Source organism: Mytilus californianus, unplaced genomic scaffold (genome assembly GCF_021869535.1).
Source record: "Mytilus californianus isolate M0D057914Y unplaced genomic scaffold, xbMytCali1.0.p SCAF_10, whole genome shotgun sequence".
Taxonomy (NCBI): domain Eukaryota; kingdom Metazoa; phylum Mollusca; class Bivalvia; order Mytilida; family Mytilidae; genus Mytilus; species Mytilus californianus.
Genome location: NW_026262582.1, coordinates 79,712,767 through 79,732,761, shown reverse-complemented (window position 1 = coordinate 79,732,761; position 19,995 = coordinate 79,712,767).

Sequence of the window (19,995 nt, the reverse complement as noted above, 5' to 3'; positions counted from 1 at the left end):
CAATCAATATCAATGTAAACGTCCTAGGTCCTAAGTTACAGTTTGTAGGAATACATTCATTCGTGTTAAAACGCTAGTTTTGTTTTGAGGATAACATTTTACACATAACCCATTCCACATCCGGTGACCAGTTTTTTAGTTACCATCACGTACACGTATTAACTTATGAAAAACAATATCAAATAAAAAAAAAAATTTAAAGACTATAATAACAGGACATTCAGTCTAAAAATTTAATTAACATCTACCGGAGAGCAGATTGTTAAACCTCGAAAAAAACAATATCTCTCTCGGCTTCACTTCGATTGACATTTTTTTGTCTCGGGGTAAAAATCTGCTATATCATACTCTATTAAACTATATGTTATCTATATACTGACTCTAAGCCGATAAGTTTTTCTTTTACTCATAAATAGGCAGATCCTCTCCCTTGCAACATACGGGTTTCTCAGATATCCTTGTTGTCAATTGGTCAGAGCCAAACAGATAAAGGACAGGGAACCAGTCTAACTCGTTAATAGCAGGTGCTACTCGCATTCAGCACTCCTAGGATGATCTAACAATCTAGATGTAGGATAACAGAATGTGTCGTAGATTGCCGATTAATTCTAACTGTGTTAGATGTAGTGTAACTTGGTTTGCCCATTTATGTTAAGCAAAGAATTCGAGCAGCAATTTCAATGTGTAAAGACTTTGGTTTGATTCGACATGGAATTGAAGTAATTTAAAGACCTTCCGCGCACAACGCTAGCATTTACATACAAATAAAAGGAGATTTGGATACGTATACATCGGTGTTGCAGAAATACAACAGTACAACACCACAATAACGATAGACACCTATAGAGAAAGACAACAGTATAATAACAACAAAATTACAAAACACATCCAGAGGTCACCATGCGATCTTCTAAAAGACACAGATGTCTTCACAATATATAAAGCTATAAATCCCAATGAGTTAAGAAAAGTGCTGAATAAATATAACAGAGACTAAATGTCTGCCATTAATATGACTAAAGATAAGACAACAAGGAGCAAGACAAAACATGTACAGTAGCCAGCATTAGCTCAAGTTGTTGTCAATATTATTTTCTATTAAATACACGTCAATGACATGAATACAAGTGAAAATGTGGGATATACGCTAACGCTAGTGAGACAGCAACCAAGCAACAAACATAATCAAATAGTTACGAATAAATTTCTTCTTAACATTTTAAACATCGGGTGAATTTAGAGCTTAAACTAATTCATTAAAACACCTAGGGGTCACTTATACACTTTACGACAAATACAAAATTAAATGGTAGTGACGTTCAATTGGAAAAGGAAAAAAAAAAGAGTTTGTAGTTGAGAATCCAAAATTTTCAAAATGGGAGAGGAGCACACAAAAACGTTTGTCTTCAAATTAAAATTCCTAAATAACCCCCCCCCCCCCCCTTTTTCCTACTTTTGCAATAACAGTGACAAATTATCTCCATAATGGATCCACCCTAGTCGTGTATAGAAGCATCTAGGTAGCATTTTGCTGATATTATAAGATTCCGTTTTAGACATGATTTTGTCCGTCTGTCGTCGACTTATGAGTTTTGATTCTCCTTTTGATATCTTAATTTCACAGCTGTTTTCTCTAATGAGAATACTTTTTACAACAAATAAAATAGGAGATTTTTTTTAATTCCTTAATTGATTGAACTATTACATGTTAATCTAACTCAAAAACTGATATGCCTTGTCAGCAAGAGCCCCACGTACACATATTTAGAGTGATACATACATTTCTTTCAAATAGCATCGCACGAATCAGTGCACCTTACGCGTCTTATACCGTTGTAAAAAATCAGAAAAACATTAACAATACAAGTAACATCAAAATAACACTACTTCCGGATTATAATCCACGGAGATTTCCTTTCATTGATCATGCCGCGAGTGTACAATACTAAAAGCAAACAAATCGAATCAATTTAAAGACATTCCGATAATTCCTCTTTACTTTACATCAGCTATGAGACCAGATCGATCAGGGAAAACTTAATTTGTTTCATTGTAAAGATCAAAACCAATCATTTGACATATAACAAGCTATCAACGAACTATCAATGATTTGTGTATTGGAAGGGAAATATTCTTTATCCTTAATGTGTTTTAGATTATGAAAAAAACTGCAGACAAATTAAAAGCTCACAATTGACAGTGATATTGCACCGAGGCTACTTTCAAGAAGATGTAAACCACTAAAGAAAAAAAAATCGGAATATATAAAACAAATCAGTGCTGATTGTGTGATCAGAGAAATTCTAAGTGAAAAATTGATTTCGTTGATTTGAAATACAGGATTCGACTTAGATATATACTTAATGAAGTGCATTTTTTGGGATTTAACGTATGTGTACACTATGTGCGGTATATGACGTTCAAATCAACATAACTGGTTGTTTTACAAATGAATTCGAGACAACACAAACCGAAACTATTACATTAATGCACTCAATAAATTAATGAACATATATGTTTGGTCTTAAGCACATGTAATAGATTAGGCGAGAAGCAGTCATATATAAATTTGGCATGCATCATTGTTCTATTTTATCTGTTAGAATATTTTATAGAGTATGGCAGTTTTGAACAATCGGAAATTAAAATTTCAGGAGATCGAACTATTACAGTTATTGCAAATTGTATAACTTTAACTCAATGTCTTTATCAAATTTACATTGATCCATAATACATAACCAATAAAGGAACAGCTACTCTACCTCGGAAAGGATTCAATGCAAAAGTGATTCCATAAAAGGAATAAATGTATCGTAATTTCAAGCACAGAACATAAATATCAAAAGAAGGCAATATAAATAAGAAGATGTGGTATGAACCAGTTTGTTTGTGAACAGATTCAAAGAATATCTGCCGTAAACTAGTATTGATGATATATCTGATGTCGTTATTTTGCAGCAGTCTATGTGACAATAGCTGTCAATATTCCAATATTTACTTATGTAACAAATATCCCCCTTGCTGTTACTTTTAATTACAGTTAACGTGCAGTTGAATATTTTAATGTAGAATTGACATTTTGAGCGCAGGACATTGAATGACAATATCTGCAGAGAATGGAAGTTTTAAGCTTGTTTGCAGTGGTAATGACCTATTTAAGCACAGGTTTGTACTTTATGCATGTATTTTATTAAGATAACAGCGAATGTGGATAACATCGATAGGTTAATGTACAATTTGCCGAAGTGTGCCGAAAGGAACTAAGCAATGGAACACATATCGAAAAACTGAAAGAGAGAAAAAAAAATACAAACGTTGTACATAGTAAAAGTGGTAGGGCCTCCTAAATTTTCCTGCATGTATTTGTTGGTAAATTTTGTGTTTTCTCTTTGTTCTGCACCTTAAGACACAACAAAGCCCTTTTCTCAATGCATTGAACGTACTCATTTACGCTAAACACACATTTAAAATTATAATTAAAATCACAGCAATCATGTGTTTAAAACTATGAGGGTACGATTTTTACGGACATAAAATCAGTTCACCTATCTGAATATTTTTGGGAATCCACAAAGTTTTTCCGGTTTTTGAATTATGTACCATTAAATAATTATGGTTTGTATTGAAAGTAAATATGAGATCATGTAATGTGAAATACCTTATCCCTAATTGAGATTCACACTTGACATTAGATTATGTTACGCTGTAATCACATATGCAGGCACCGTGGTGTGCGTCAAACATGTTCTCTTGTGACTTTAACTGAAACATCTGCGATGTCTTTCATGTTCTCTTGTGACGTTAACGGAACCATCTGAAATGTCTTACATGCTCTCTTGTGACTTTAACGCAAACATCTGAAATGTCTTACATGCTCTCTTGTGCCGTTAATGGAAACATCTGCAATGTCTTACATGTTCTCTTGTGACATTAAAAGTTACATCTGCGATGTCTTACATTTTCTCGTGTGACGGTAATGGAAACATCTGCGATGTCTTGCATGTTCTCTTGTGACGTCAACGGAAATATCTGCGATGTCTTACATGTTCCTTTGTGACGTTAACGGAAACATCTGAGATGTCTTGCATGTTCTCTTGAGACGTCAACGGAAATATCTGCGATGTCTTACATGTTCCTTTGTGACGTTAACGGAAACATCTGCGATGTCTTATATGTTCTCTTGTGATGTTATTGGAAACATCTGTGATGTCTTGCATGTTCTCTTGTGACGATAACGAACACATATGTAATGTGTTATGCTCTCTTGTGAGGTTAACGGAAACATCTGCGATGTCTTACATGTTTTCTTGTGAGGTTAACGGAAACATCTGCGATGTTTTATATGTTCTCTTGTGAGGTTAACGGAAACAACTGCTATGTTTTGTAATGTGTACCAACAAGCGTTATAAGTTGTATCAACGAGAAACCTATTCATATAGGATCAAGCGGGCGAGGACTAGAATATAAGATTGAATGATGTCTGAAAATTTTACGTAAAACCCGATATATGGCGGTTTAACATTTAAATAGGCCGACAAATAACAGCCAATAAACAACGAATCACATTTAAACGAATACAACCGTTACTTTCGCTAACGTTTAAAGTCTCGGAGGTATTGTCCTCATTTAAATCCTTGACAACCAAATAGTCGTCAGTTATCGGAAACAAGTAATAGATTGCAGCGTATATATACTATAGGAATGTTCATTACTCTATGCGACTTATTTATTTTGTATTGATAAAATATTCGATTTCAAATAAAGCGATATAGTTGTTAAAAGTTTGTATCATAATGTTGACACCAGTAATGAAACCAGAATGTGTGTCGATAGAAACGTAGTGCCACTCCGCTTAAGAATCGTGATTCGTGGATGGGAAGCCTACACTTTTTTTATATTTGATATGTTGTTCAAAATGCAAAGTTATATTTAAAACTACCAATTATTTTTACTTTTACCCTTTGTCATGGCAGATGTAAATTATATGAATTGCACTATGAACGTCTGAAAGGGGAAATAACTCTATGATCTGCAATACCTTCATTTATAATTTTTATTTCACTTCACTTCTTTTCAGAAGTATATGATCTTATGTGCGTACTATTTGTACACCAACATGAAATTTTTCAAAACTTGATCGTATTCACTAAAAGTGTGATGCTGTTCCGGAAAAAGCTGTAACTAACCACTATTCAACCCTACTTGTTCTCTTCCCACTTAAGCAAGATAAACAAAACTCTAACACAGAAACCATTTTGGGGTTTCTATTTCAAGACTTTCAAACTAAACGCCGTAAAAATTCAAAAGGTCTACTATTTCAAACATCTTTAGATCAAGCCTTAACGTCTATCAACTTTCTTTATGATACTTATGGTAAATATTTTGAAATAAGATAAAATTATTACGCCAATTTTAAAATTCAACTCTTGTTCTTAGTAAGGTTTCTTATTTCCGTAAACAATTTTGATTAGCAGAATTGACAGTAAAATGTTCTATTATATTGGTGGACCATGTGTACATGTAGTTGTAACAGCCACTATGTTCCGTCAGTTACTTTTCGTTCCGATGGAACTTTCCAACTAGTTGTTTTATTCCGAGTGCAGTCGAAAAGTTCCGGAAAAAGGAACTTATCAACTAGCCACAAAGTTCCTCTTTGGCAAATAAGTCAAAACCGGAACTAACAAACTAGCCCAAAAGTTCCAACGGAACTTATCAACCAGTCACAAAGTTCCATTTGGAGAATTGATGCAAAAAACCACATGAGGAGGGGGGTATTCTTCCCTCTCTTGAGGATACTATGAATACTAAATTTGCATGATAATGCAACTTATTCCGTTTTATGTGAGCTATGAAATACAACTTAAATTTTGCATATTTGTCCCCAAAGAAACCCCTTTCATTGCGTTGGGTATTCTTGTAAATTAATGATTTGCTCTTATATATACTGATACTCATTCTTCCCCCTCTTTCTACAAAAAGGACGAAATATGGTATATTCAGTATCTTGGTTTCCCTTTGAAAGGTTCAAATATAATATGTTGCGCTTTTACTTTGCATCAATTCTCCAAATGGAACTTTCTGCCTGGTTGATAAGTTCCGTTGGAACTTTTGGGCTAGTTTGTTAGTTCCGGTTTTGACTAATTTGGCAAAAAGGAACTTTCTAACTAGTTGATATGTTCCGTTGGAACTTTTCAACTAGTCATTTTGTTCCGGTGGAACTTTTAAACCAGAGGAATTTAAGAATAAAGTAACTAGTTAATAAGTTCCTCCGGAACTTTTCGGCTAGTTAGTTCTTTCCGCCCGGAACTTTCCAACGTCGGAACAAAAGAGCATTTACATAGTTACACCTTAATATCGGTGCATTAATTGCAATCAAAGAAGAAATTCTGGGCACATTCCGCTTAGAAAATGTTTCAATCGATTCTATTTTCCTTGTTTCATCTCTCAATGAAATGCTACGTTTTGTTTTCTTCTACCGTAATACATCTATATAATTGAAGACAACGTCTGGTGAAAGCTGGTAATGAGACGTATCTGACATTTTCATTATTTGAAAACCTCCCTAGAGAAGAGTCCAATTGATTTCTTCCACAATAGTAATTCGTATACTTTCTGTTTATATAGTAGCAAATTGGAAAATGCTGCAACAGATCAGCTGATCTCCTCCATAATTTCTACTTAGATGCTTTTGAGGAAGAGAAACAAATGATAACATTGAGAATGGAAATGGGGAATATGTCAAAGATACAACAACCCGATCAAAGAGTAGAAAACAGCCCCAGGCCATCAATGGGTCTTCAACACAGCGAGAAAAACCCGCACCGTATGCGGGCTTCAAGTGGCCTCTAAACAAAAATGTGTACATGTTTCAACAGTTCTAATGGTCTATTGCACGATGTGAATTCGGATGCATTTTGAGCATATAGTAGTACATTTTAAAATGTTGTAAGCAGTCGGCAGTTATCTTTTTCAATGCTACTTCTAACCTTTTTGTCTTTTATCGAAGCATATTGTAAAGACAAACATGTAGGCATGTTTAAGCTATTCAAATTGTTAAAACCATCAACATTTGACTGATCCGTTTCTTTTCGCGATCTTAATTCACAAACATTTGAGGCGTTAATCATGTTAATAGTAAAGTCCTACAGGCGCAGTTGCGTACACATCGAAACTTTGACAAAAAAGAAAATATGGTAAATCTAGTAAGAATAAAACTAAAGAAATAAAATAAATTAATAAGTATTATACAAATATGCTTTATTCCATTCTGGAACTTGTCTACTCTTTTCATTTATGGAACCAGCATCGTGATTGTGTTGCTGATGCAAACAATTAAAATAGGTGAGTTTTCGGTGTGTCAGAACATAGTTGTTACGCCTACTATGCCCCCTTTCCCTGACATCTTTTCTGAAGATTTCAAAATAACTAATGGAATAAAATATGACGTTCTACAGAGTCCATGGGCAACGATTCATTCTTATGATGTTCCTGTGAGGTAATTATATGAGGTCTTACATACGTCGTCATAACAGATTTTGTAAACAATATAGTACACCTAAGTCAAACTTAATTTAAACGGGGTTTGTTAAAGGTAATTTTCGTGCAAAGTCTTCGCCGTTGTTTTTATTCGAAGCAACGGCATATCGGTCTTTCAGTACTATGAGAAGACTTGAGAAATACAATGAAACCCAAGCATTTATCTGGCTTGGTCTATTGAACATATACCGTGAAAAACAAATTTCAGCAGACACGGTTTTTGACATCTTCAATAGAAGAAAGGAAAGGAAATGGTCCTTAATTTTCAGAATTATTTTTGAGAATTAAAAGCTGAAAGAAAGACTGCTTGGTCACTTCTAAAATAAAACACATAGACATGTGATTCTATTTATTTATGTATTTTCTCAATAAAAAAAACTACCCTCCCCTACAGTTGCACGGTGCTGGTTTAGAAATTTGGATTTTCTAATTTATATATATAGTGGGTTGAGTCTGATTAGGTAACAATTAAAATATATGGTGGTGGCACTATATATTTTTATCGTATACTTAATATCCAATCAAGCTCAACCCACTACACATTAGAAGTTTTTTTTCTCTAATTAATATATTTTTTTTAAATTTATTTATTTTCAAAAGTTGACTTGTTACTCGTGAAAATGCTATTTCTGTGAGGTCATTTTTAGTCCCAGGAAATCGCGAGAATGCTGGATTTTACACCATTAACCACAGAGTTTCTGGGGGCCTTAAGCGGCCCCCAGACCTCTCGCCATATGACTTCCGTCCCCGGCATTGAGTACACATCATGTTGGTCTAGCAACGCCCCTGTCCTACAATATTTCTACTGGTCTCTTTCACAATACTAATTCATATACATTTGGAGCATACAGAAACAAATTGAAAAGTCCGATACCAGTTCGACTGGTCGCTTTTACAATACTAATTCACATACATTTGGAGCATATAGAAGCACACTTTTTGTTGATAATGAAACAAATTGTAGAATGTTTAAACAGGGTGACTCGTCTTTTCCACAAAATTATAAATAATAGATTTTCAGCTATTGCTTAATAAATCCTACGTGTTCGTTACTTATGAATGTAACAAAACCAAAACAAAACAAAAACAACGTTGGTTGCGCATGCTCCTTATATAAGGACAAAACATTGATTTTTTATTCAGAATCAGAGCTGAACAGTTGTAAGACAAAACTCCTATCTTTTTTTAAACAAAGAATTAGGTCAACTATTTACAGAGTTATTGTTCCACGAAACCAATCCAATAACATTAACATTACCCAATTTACTGATGCGCAATTCGTCTCTTTTAAAGTTCTTACGCGTTATCGAGAACGTTTTTCATTGTCTCTTTTTTTTGTTTTGTCTCTTTATATGTGTTTTATATTTCGACGATTGGAGGAAATACAGACTTAACAATGTATGTCAGCAAACAATACATAATATATTCGTCAGCTAAATGTCTTCTTCAACCTTGTTTTTAAAAGTTAACGGAAGGTCAAAGTTGATGTCCGTGAATATGAATAATTTAATTCTTAAATCGAGTCTTTGTCATTTACATGTACAACCGATCGTTTTCGGAAGAGTTCATTGTTTTATGTTGTAAAGATACTTATTATCAACGGGTTAAACATTGACAAATATATCCGAATCAATTACAGCTGTTAAGTGTCCATGACACTAACTTTGTTACGCGGTCTGATCTAAATCCTTTAGTTTAATATTCCATTCTGAATATATATGCGATAGAAAAGGCGAGAGAGATACCAAAGGGACAATCAAAATTCATAAGACGAATTGAAACCAAAAAACACCATGACTAAACAACTTCAAAAACGACAAGACGGAAAGACAAACAGACGATTAAGAGATTGTCATGTATACATATATATGCATGTATTGGTTTAAAATCTTAAAATGTTGATAATGACAAATTTACATGCTTACCAGTACGGTAGATGACTGTTTTGTGTTGTTAGATTTTCATCTCATTTTCTTATATATATAGTAATATCACCGTTTATTAATATTCACATATTTAATTACAATCATTTGGGACGAGGCAAAACACGTAACTGTAAGTAAGATATGACTGTAATATATTTTTTTGAATGTGGTGTACACTGAATTAAATGCGTAGCGGATTATTTAAAAGTGTGCAAACATTTTTTTTAGGTTATTTAGAATAGACAGAACAAATATTACAATCGTTCCTCATAATTTAATTCGAAATTCCATTTTTAAGGAGTTAATCATGAAAAAACGTTGATGACGTCACGGTCACATGACAAAATTATGTCTATGAGCTGAGATACAAAAAACTTTCAGCCTATCAGAAGACGTGTTACATCCAAAATTAAATCATATGATAATTTAATAACATAACACACATCTAGACTTTCAAAATTCATATCAAAAGAATTACCGTTGACCAAAGTGAATAATATTTTAACGATGCTAAATACTGTTTTCATAAAGTCACATGCCACCGCAAAAGTGTAAAATAACGGCCAAGAATTTCTGGTATACTATTTGTGAATAAGAAGACATAGTGTCAAAATTCAATATTGTATTTCAAAGTTCTATGAATGAATTGTTTTACTTTTCTTTGACTGTTAATGACGTATTTACAACACATCCATTGAAAGTGGATGTGTATTGATTGAAAGTTTAGTTTTTGATACATGATTGCTTTTATAATAGTTGTTATTGACTTTGAACTAGCTGTCTGTAACTGCACGTACTCTCAGATCTGTACTTTGTGTCTTTTGTGTTTATATTAGTTGTTATTGACTTTGAACTAGCTGTCAGTAACTGCGAGTACTCTCAGATCTGTACTTTGTGTCTTTTGTGTTCGTGTTAGTTGTTATTGACTTTGAACTAGCTGTCAGTAACTGCAAGTACTCTCAGATCTGTACTTTGTGTCTTTTGTGTTTGTGTTAGTTGTTATTGACTTTGAACTAGCTGTCAGTAACTGCGAGTACTCTCAGATCTGTACTTTGTGTCTTTTGTGTTTGTGTTAGTTGTTATTGACTTTGAACTAGCTGTCAGTAACTGCGAGTACTCTCAGATCGGAACTTTATGTCTTTTGTGTTTCTATTAGTTGTTATTGACTTTGAACTAGCTGTGAGTAACTGCGAGTACTCTCAGATCTGTACTTTGTGTCTTTTGTGTTTGTGTTAGTTGTTATTGACTTTGAACTAGCTGTCAGTAGCTGTGAGTACTCACAGATCTGTACTTTGTGTCTTTTGTGTTCGTGTTAGTTTTTATTGACTTTGAACTAGCTGTCAGTAATTGCAAGTACTCTCAGATCTGAACTTTGTGTCTTTTGTGTTCGTGTTAGTTGTTATTGACTTTGAACTAGATGTCAGTAACTGCGAGTACTCTCAGATCTGTACTTTGTGTCTTTCGTGTTTATATTTGTTTATATTGACTTTGAACTAGCTGTCAGTAACTGATAGTACTCTCAGATCTGTACTTTGTGTCTTTTGTGTTCGTGTTAGTTGTTATTGACTTTGAACTAGCTGTCAGTAACTGCGAGTACTCTCAGATCTGAACTTTGTGTCTTTTGTGCTTATATTAGTTGTCATTGACTTTGAACTAGCTGTCAGTAATTGCGAGTACTCTCAGATCTGAACTCAGATCTGAACTCAGATCTGTACTTTGTGCCTGTTGTGTTCGTGTTAGTTGTTATTGACTTTGAACTAGCTGTCAGTAACTGTAAGTACTCTCAGATCTGTACTTTGTGTCTTTTGTGTTCGTGTTAGTTGTTATTGACTTTGAACTAGCTGTCAGTAACTGCGAGTACTCTCAGATATGTACTTTGTGTCATTTGTGTTTGTGTTAGATGTTATTGACTTTGAACTAGCTGTCAGTAACTGCGAGTACTCTCAGATCTGTACTTTGTGTCTTTTGTGTTTGTGTTAGTTGTTATTGACTTTGAACTAGCTGTCAGTAACTTCGAGTACTCTCAGATCTGTACTTTGTGTCTTATGTGTTCGTGTAAGTTGTTATTGACTCTCAGATCTGGACTTTTTGTCTTATGTGTTCGTGTTTGTTGTTATTGACTTTGAACTAGCTGTCAGTAACTGCGAGTACTCTCAGATCTGAACTTTGTGTCTTTTGTGCTTATATTAGTTGTTATTGACTTTGAACTAGCTGTCAGTAACTGCGAGTACTCTCAGATCTGAACTTTATGTCTTTTGTGTTTCTATTAGTTGTTATTGACTTTGAACTAGCTGTGAGTAACTGCGAGTACTCTCAGATCTGTACTTTGTGTCTTCTGTGTTTGTGTTAGTTGTTATTGACTTTGAACTAGCTGTCAGTAGCTGTGAGTACTCACAGATCTTTACTTTTGTCTTTTGTGTTCGTGTTAGTTTTTATTAATTTTGAACTAGCTGTCAGTAGTTGCGAGTACTCTCAGATCTGAACTCAGATCTGTTCTTTGTGTCTTTTGTGTTTGTGTTAGTTGTTATTGACTTTGAACTAGCTGTCAGTAACTGCGAGTACTCTCAGATCTGTACTTTGTGTCTTTTGTGTTCGTGTTAGTTTTTATTGACTTTGAACTAGCTGTCAGTAACTGCGAGTACTCTCAGATCTGTACTTTGTGTCTTATGTGTTCGTGTAAGTTGTTATTGACTCTCAGATCTGGACTTTTTGTCTTATGTGTTCCTGTTAGTTGTTATTGACTTTGAACTAGCTGTCAGTAACTGCGAGTACTCTCAGATCTGAACTTTGTATCTTTTGTGCTTATATTAGTTGTTATTGACTTTGAACTAGCTGTCAGTAACTGCGAGTACTCTCAGATCTGAACTGTATGTCTTTTGTGTTTCTATTAGTTGTTATTGACTTTGAACTAGCTGTGAGTAACTGCGAGTACTCTCATATCTGTACTTTGTGTCTTTTGTGTTTGTGTTAGTTGTTATTGACTTTGAACTAGCTGTCAGTAGCTGTGAGTACTCACAGATCTGTACTTTGTGTCTTTTGTGTTCGTGTTAGTTGTTATTGACTTTGAACTAGCTGTCAGTAATTGCGTGTACTCTCAGATCTGAACTCAGATCTGTACTTTGTGTCTTTTGTGTTTATATTTGTTATTATTGACTTTGAACTAGCTGTCACTAACTGTGAGTACTTTCAGATCTGTACTTTGTGTCTTATGTGTTCGTGTTAGTTGTTATTGACTTTGAACTAACTGTCAGTAACTGTGAGTACTCTCAGATCTGTACTTTGTGTCTTTTGTGTTTTTGTTAGTTGTTATTGACTTTGAATTAGCTGTCAGTAACTGCGAGTACTCTCAGATCTGAACTTTGTGTATTTTGTGTACGTGTTAGTTGTTATAGGCTTTGAAAATGCTGTCAGTAACTACGAGTACTCTCAGATCTGTACTTTGTGTCTTTTGTGTTCGTGTTATATGTTATTGACTTTGAACTAGCTGTCAGTAACTGCGAGTACTCTCAGATCTGTACTTTGTGTCTTTTGTGTTCGTGTTAGTTGTTATTGACTTTGAACTAGCTGTCAGTAACAGCGAGTACTCTCAGATCTGTACTTTGTGTCTTTTGTGTTCGTGTTAGTTGTTATTGACTTTGAACTAGCTGTCAGTAACAGCGAGTACTCTCAGATCTGTACTTTGTGTCTTTTGTGTTTGTGTTAGTTGTTATTGACTTTGAACTAGCTGTCAGTAACTGCGAGTACTCTCAGATCTGTACTTTGTGTCTTTTGTGTTTGTGTTAGTTGTTATTGACTTTGAACTAGCTGTCAGTAACTGCGAGTACTCTCAGATCTGTACTTTGTGTCTTTTGTGTTTGTGTTAGTTGTTATTGACTTTGAACTAGCTGTCAGTAACTGCGAGTACTTTCAGATCTGTACTTTGTGTCTTTTGTGTTCGTGTTAGATGTTATTGACTTTTAACTAGCTGTCAGTAACTGCGAGTACTCTCAGATCTGTACTTTGTGTCTTTTGTGTTTGTGTTAGTTGTTATTGACTTTGAACTAGCTGTCAGTAGCTGTGAGTACTCACAGATCTGTACTTTGTGTCTTTTGTGTTCGTGTTAGTTGTTATTGACTTTGAACTAGCTGTCAGTAATTGCGAGTACTCTCAGATCTGAACTTTGTGTCTTTTGTGTTCGTGTTAGTTGTTATTGACTTTGAACTAGCTGTCAGTAACTGCAAAAACTCTCAGATCTGAACTTTATGTCTTTTGTGTTTCTATTAGTTGTTATTGACTTTGAACTAGCTGTCAGTAGCTGTGAGTACTCACAGATCTGTACTTTGTGTCTTTTGTGTTCGTGTTAGTTGTTATTGACTTTGAACTAGCTGTCAGTAGCTGTGAGTACTCACAGATCTGTACTTTATGTCTTTTGTGTTCGTGTTAGTTGTTATTGACTTTGAACTAGCTGTCAGTAACTGCGAGTACTTTCAGATCTGTACTTTGTGTCTTTTGTGTTCGTGTTAGATGTTATTGACTTTTAACTAGCTGTCAGTAACTGCGAGTACTCTCAGATCTGTACTTTGTGTCTTTTGTGTTCGTGTTAGTTGTTATTGACTTTGAACTAGCTGTCAGTAGCTGTGAGTACTCACAGATCTGTACTTTATGTCTTTTGTGTTCGTGTTAGTTGTTATTGACTTTGAACTAGCTGTCAGTAATTGCGAGTACTCTCAGATCTGAACTTTGTGTCTTTTGTGTTCGTGTTAGTTGTTATTGACTTTGAACTAGCTGTCAGTAACTGCGAGAACTCTCAGATCTGTACTTTGTGTCTTTTGTGTTTGTGTTAGTTGTTTTTGACTTTTTTGGAGGTAAAATTATCGAAATACTAAGGATATATTTTTTATTAAGCTGAGGGGGGGGGGGGGGGGGGGCACGCCCGCCACGCCCCCTTCTGAATCCGCCCCTGAAGCCCTTTTCAACTGATATCTATTATAATTGTTTCTTCTTATGTTGTCTATTGTTTTACATTTGTCATTTCTGGGCCTTTTATAGCTTACTATGCGGTAAGGTTTTTCTCTCACGATTTTTAGGATATTTTAGCACATAATTGCCCAAAAAACATTCCACCTTGCTCAGCTCGGCAGTATCTATTACGTTTTATGCAATTCAAGTCCTTTTTCAAAAATTATGGATCCGTCCCTGTATAGATAGGACATGACGTTTCTTTTTTTCTTCTTTCATAATCATCATAATACTTGAACTTATTTTACATTAAAAAAATAGACAAGCTCAGTTTTGAGCTAGATATTTTAAAATACATATGTGCATGGTTAAATTTGAGCTAGCAGAAGAACTACTACTATCAGATTCCTACAAAGTTATATCATCAATAAAGAATAATTTCTATATTTAGTATTCTTTCCATACAAGAAATCTTTACTTCTTAAGATAGCGTTAAGAAATTCCAATGACATATCGGGGGATGAATGCTTCAGTTTCTCTAATGCTATTGACAATTAAATCTAAAATTAGATTAGTTTGACAGTAATGCTTTGGAATATAGTCCCTTGTGGTTTTACATAACTTGTAACAGTTAGTTTGGATATAACACATAACGTAAGCTTCAACGCTCTACGTCTTAATTGCCCGTGTCACGATGAGGCTCCAAAGGGAATACATGCTGTAGTTGTAAGCTATCAAAATAATTGATTGATGGGTAAAATAACATGAGATCATGTCCACTGACAGAAATAAAACATAATCGTTTGATGCTATTAAGATCGACAAACCAAATATATGTTTAAAATTGAGTATGGAAATGGGGAATATGTCAAAGAGACAACAACCCGACCAAGGAGCAGATAACAGCCGAAGGTCACCAATGGGTCTTCAAAGCAGCGAGAAAATCCCGCACCCGGAGGTGGTCCTCAGCTGGCCCCTAAATAAAATTGTGTACTGGTTCAGTGAAAATGGACGTCGCACTAAACTTCAAAACATATAAAGGAACTAAAATTAAAAAAACATGGCAAGACTAACAAAGGCCAGAAGCTGGAAGGGACAGGCGCAAAAATGCGGCGGGGTTTAACATGTTTTGTGAGATCTCAACCCTCCCCCTATACCTCTAGCCAATGTAGAATAAAGAAACACATAGCAATACGCAATGTAAAACTCAGTTTAAAAGAAGTCCGAGTCCGATGTCAAAAAAGGTAACAAAAGAAACTAAGCAAAATGACAATGATACATAAATTAACATAGGACTACTAGCAGTTACTGACATGCCAGCTCCAGACCTCAATTAAACTGATTGAAAGATTATGTCTTCATCATATGAAAATCAGGTACAATCCCTCCCGTTAGGGGTTTAGTATCATACCATCATAAGATATATGAGAAGAACATAACCCGTATCATGCCAACAACTGGTTTTAGAATAAATGTGTTTATTTCCGATGCAAAGACCCTATGAGTGAATCAATATTAATTTAATACCAAAATATGCAATCCTTAATGATCTGACAACAGTATCGTAACTATATCCCTTCCGAATAAGTCTGTTTAAAGGTTTGGTTAGCTTTTGAGGTGAATGTCGACATCTGTGTGCTGTGTAAAGAATATTACCATAAAATATTATGTGTTCGTTTAATTGGTGTCTAATGTGAGATATGTATATTGTATTTTAAGCTTGGTCTACGTAAAACGTAAGTTTTACTATCGCAAATTGATTTTACCTAGCATGTGACTTTTTTTTAATGAAATTTTCTTTTATCTATTGTATGATAGATAATGTATGTGAAGTTAGCAGCCGGTTCGTTATTCGATATTCAATATCCAACCGGCTGCTACAAATGTAGCAGTCGGTTGGATATTCAAAATTTAGTTGAAAATCATAAAAGAATTAAATACTTAATAACATTAAAAGCACGATTTTCATAGTTAAGAGGACTGATAAGATACGTAGGAAACCTTTAATGACCTCTTCAAGCTGTCGTAAATTCTCGTAGTCCTCGAATATATTAACCCTTTTCTAAGTTGCATATTTGTCTTTATGTAATATAGATTTTTATCAATAAAACAACTTCAAATATGTACTTTTATATATGATATTTCTTAACACAAAAGGAAAAACCTATAACTCTTGAAACATTTAGAAATAGAAATATAAATATTTATGGAAAGCCCAAAAAAGAAATATATAGTGAAAACCTACCTGAGACCGCTTAAATGAGGGTGAGACCCCCTGGTCTTTCAATGTCCATAAAATTCAACTTGATCATAGACTCTGTATATGTAAAGGTTGTATTAGAAGGATTTTCCAGAATAATGTCATCTTCGATATCTACGGAGGGCTTAGATTGTAATTTTTCAGCTAAAAATTGTCAAAACTTTAGTTAGGACAAAGGGCACAAGGCAATGGTGAGAGCCCCCTGGTCTCTCAATATTTCTAATATTATGCAGACATTTAGTTAATAGGTAGATACAAACGTGACTAAAAGGAATTTGGGTACACTTCCTGTCTTCCATGTTTACGGAGCGCCCAAAGTGCCAGTTGGATATTCAAAATATATAGTGAAAACCTACCTGAGACCGCTTAAATGAGGGTGAGACCCCCTGGTCTTTCAATGTCCATAAAATTCAACTTGATCATAGACTCTGTATATGTAAAGGTTGTATTAGAAGGATTTTCCAGAATAATGTCATCTTCGATATCTACGGAGGGCTTAGATTGTAATTTTTCAGCTAAAAATTGTCAAAATTTAGGACAAAGGGCACAAGGCAATGGTGAGAGCCCCCTGATCTCTCAATCTTTCTAATATTATGCAGACATTTAGTTAATAGGTAGATACAAACGTGACTAAAAGGAATTTGGGTACACTTCCTGTCTTCCATGTTTACGGAGCGCCCAAAGTGCCAGTTGGATATTCAAAATATATAGTAAAAACCTACCTGAGACCGCTTAAATGAGGGTGAGACCCTCCTGGTCTTTCAATGTCCATAAAATTCAACTTGATCATAGACTCTGTATATGTAAAGGTTGTATTAGAAGGAATTCCCAGAATAATGTCATCTTCGATATCTACGGAGGGCTTCGATTGTCATTTTTCAGCTGTCTAATGTAGGTTTTCGTTATATATTTTGAATATCCAACTGGCACTTTGGGGCCTCCGTAAACATAGAAGACAAAAAGTGTACCCAAATTCCTTTTAGTCACGTTTGTATCTACCTATTAACTAAATGTCTGCATAATATTAGGCAGATTGAGAGATCAGGGGGCTCTCACCATTGCCCTGTGCCCTTTGTCCTTAAATTTTGACAATTTTTAACTGAAAAGTGACAATCTAATCCCTCCGTAGATATCGAAGATGACATTATTCTGGGAAATCCTTTTGATACAATCTTTATTTATTGAAATACTTGTCAGACGATAGTGTCATATTCATGTATAATATTATCTAAAGCAATGTGATTCAGGATTCAATACTTGTCAGACGACGGTGTAATTCTCATGTATAATATAATCTGAAGTCATGTGATACAGGATTCGATACTTGTCAGACGACGGTGTCATTCCCAGGTATGATATAATCTGAAGTCATGATCCAACTATTTTCTACATGATTTTGCAGTGTGTCATTGTCCGCGCGAAATGCACACGTTATTCTACTATTCTTCTTTTACGATTATTTGTTTACGAAATGTAAAGTGATTAGGTCAAACCGGTTCTTTTTAAGTTGCAGTGTAAACGCACTAGATTAAACAAGATCGATTTCGATCGATCTTCCTTGTGCATATGTAAACGCGAACTGGTCTCTTTAAGATCGATTCAAATAAAGATCGGTTCAATTTCGTACAAGTGTAAAAGGGGTCTGACAAACCCAATTTCAATAAAGGGATATGTAAGGTAAATGTAGAAATGACAGCAACTCAACGATACAAACAACTGAATGTATTACAGTTTCCGAATCACAGTATTGTATTGTGGGTAATAATATTTCTAGTGTGTACACACAAAAAAAAACCAAAACTTTCTGATTCGTCTTCAGTCGACATACTTTTTTTGTCGATATATCCACGTGCCGACCTTATACAAAGGCTGTTATTGTATAATATATATATATATATATCATATGTACATAAATCATTCCCCACGTGGAGATAAAACATGTTTTAACTCACATTTTTACTGCTTCAAAGGAGAACTCTGTTATTCAATTAAGAACAATGAGATTTATCTCCCATGCTTCAAAACTTAATTGATTAATTGACAGTAACAGTAATATTATCGTTTTTTTTTTCCAGAAAGCCATGGACTTATGTGTTATAAATGTGAAAATGAACGAAACAACTTTCTGTGTGTAGGAGAATATAAATTGAAGCAATGTGATTCAGGATTCGATACTTGTCAGACGACGGTGTCATACTCAGGTAAATATAATCTAAAGCAATGTGATTAATAATTTGATACTTGTCCGACGACAGTGTCATACTCAGGTATAATATAATCTGAAGCAATGTGATTAATGATTTGATACTTGTCCGACGACAGTGAGTGTCATACTCAGGTATAATATAATCTAAAGCAATGTGATTAATGATTTGATACTTGTCCGACGACAGTGTCATACTCAGGTATAATATAATCTGAAGCAATGTGATGCAGGATTCAGTACTTGTCAGACCGACAGTGTCATACTCAGGTATAATTAATATTATCTGAAACAATGTGATTCAGGATTCGATACTTGTCAGACAACAGTGTCATACTCAGGTATGATATAATCTGAAATCATGTAATTCAGGATTCGATATACTTGTCAGACGAAGGTGTCATACTCAGGTATAATATTATCTAAAGCAATGTGATTCAGGATTCGATACTTGTCAGACGACAGTGTCATACTGAGGTTTAATATAATCTGAAGCAGTGTGATGCAGGATTTAATACTTGTCAGTCGACAGTGTCATACTCATGTATAATATTATCTAAAGCAATGTGATTCAGGATTCGATACTTGTCAGACGACAGTGTCATACTCATGTATAATATTATTTGAAGCAATGTGATTCAGGATTCGATACTTGTCAGACAACAGTATCATACTCAGGTTTGATATAATCTGAAGCAGTGTGATGTAGGATTCAATACTTGTCAGACGATAGTGTCATATTCATGTATAATATTATCTAAAGCAATGTGATTCAGGATTCAATACTTGTCAGACGACGGTGTCATTCTCATGTATAATATAATCTGAAGTCATGTGATACAGGATTCGATACTTGTCAGACGACAGTGTCATTCCCAGGTATGATATAATCTGAAGTCATGTACTAGTAATTCAGGATTCGATACCTGTAAGACGGCTAAGTCATACTCAGGTATAAATAATCAAACAGAATATAATCTGAAGTCATTACAGCATTCGATACTTGTCAAAGAACAGTATCATACTCAGGATTATATAATCTAAAGCAATGTGATTCAGTTTTCGATACTTGCCAAACAACAGTGTCATACTGAGGTATACTAAAATCTGAAGTCATGTGATTCAGGATTTGA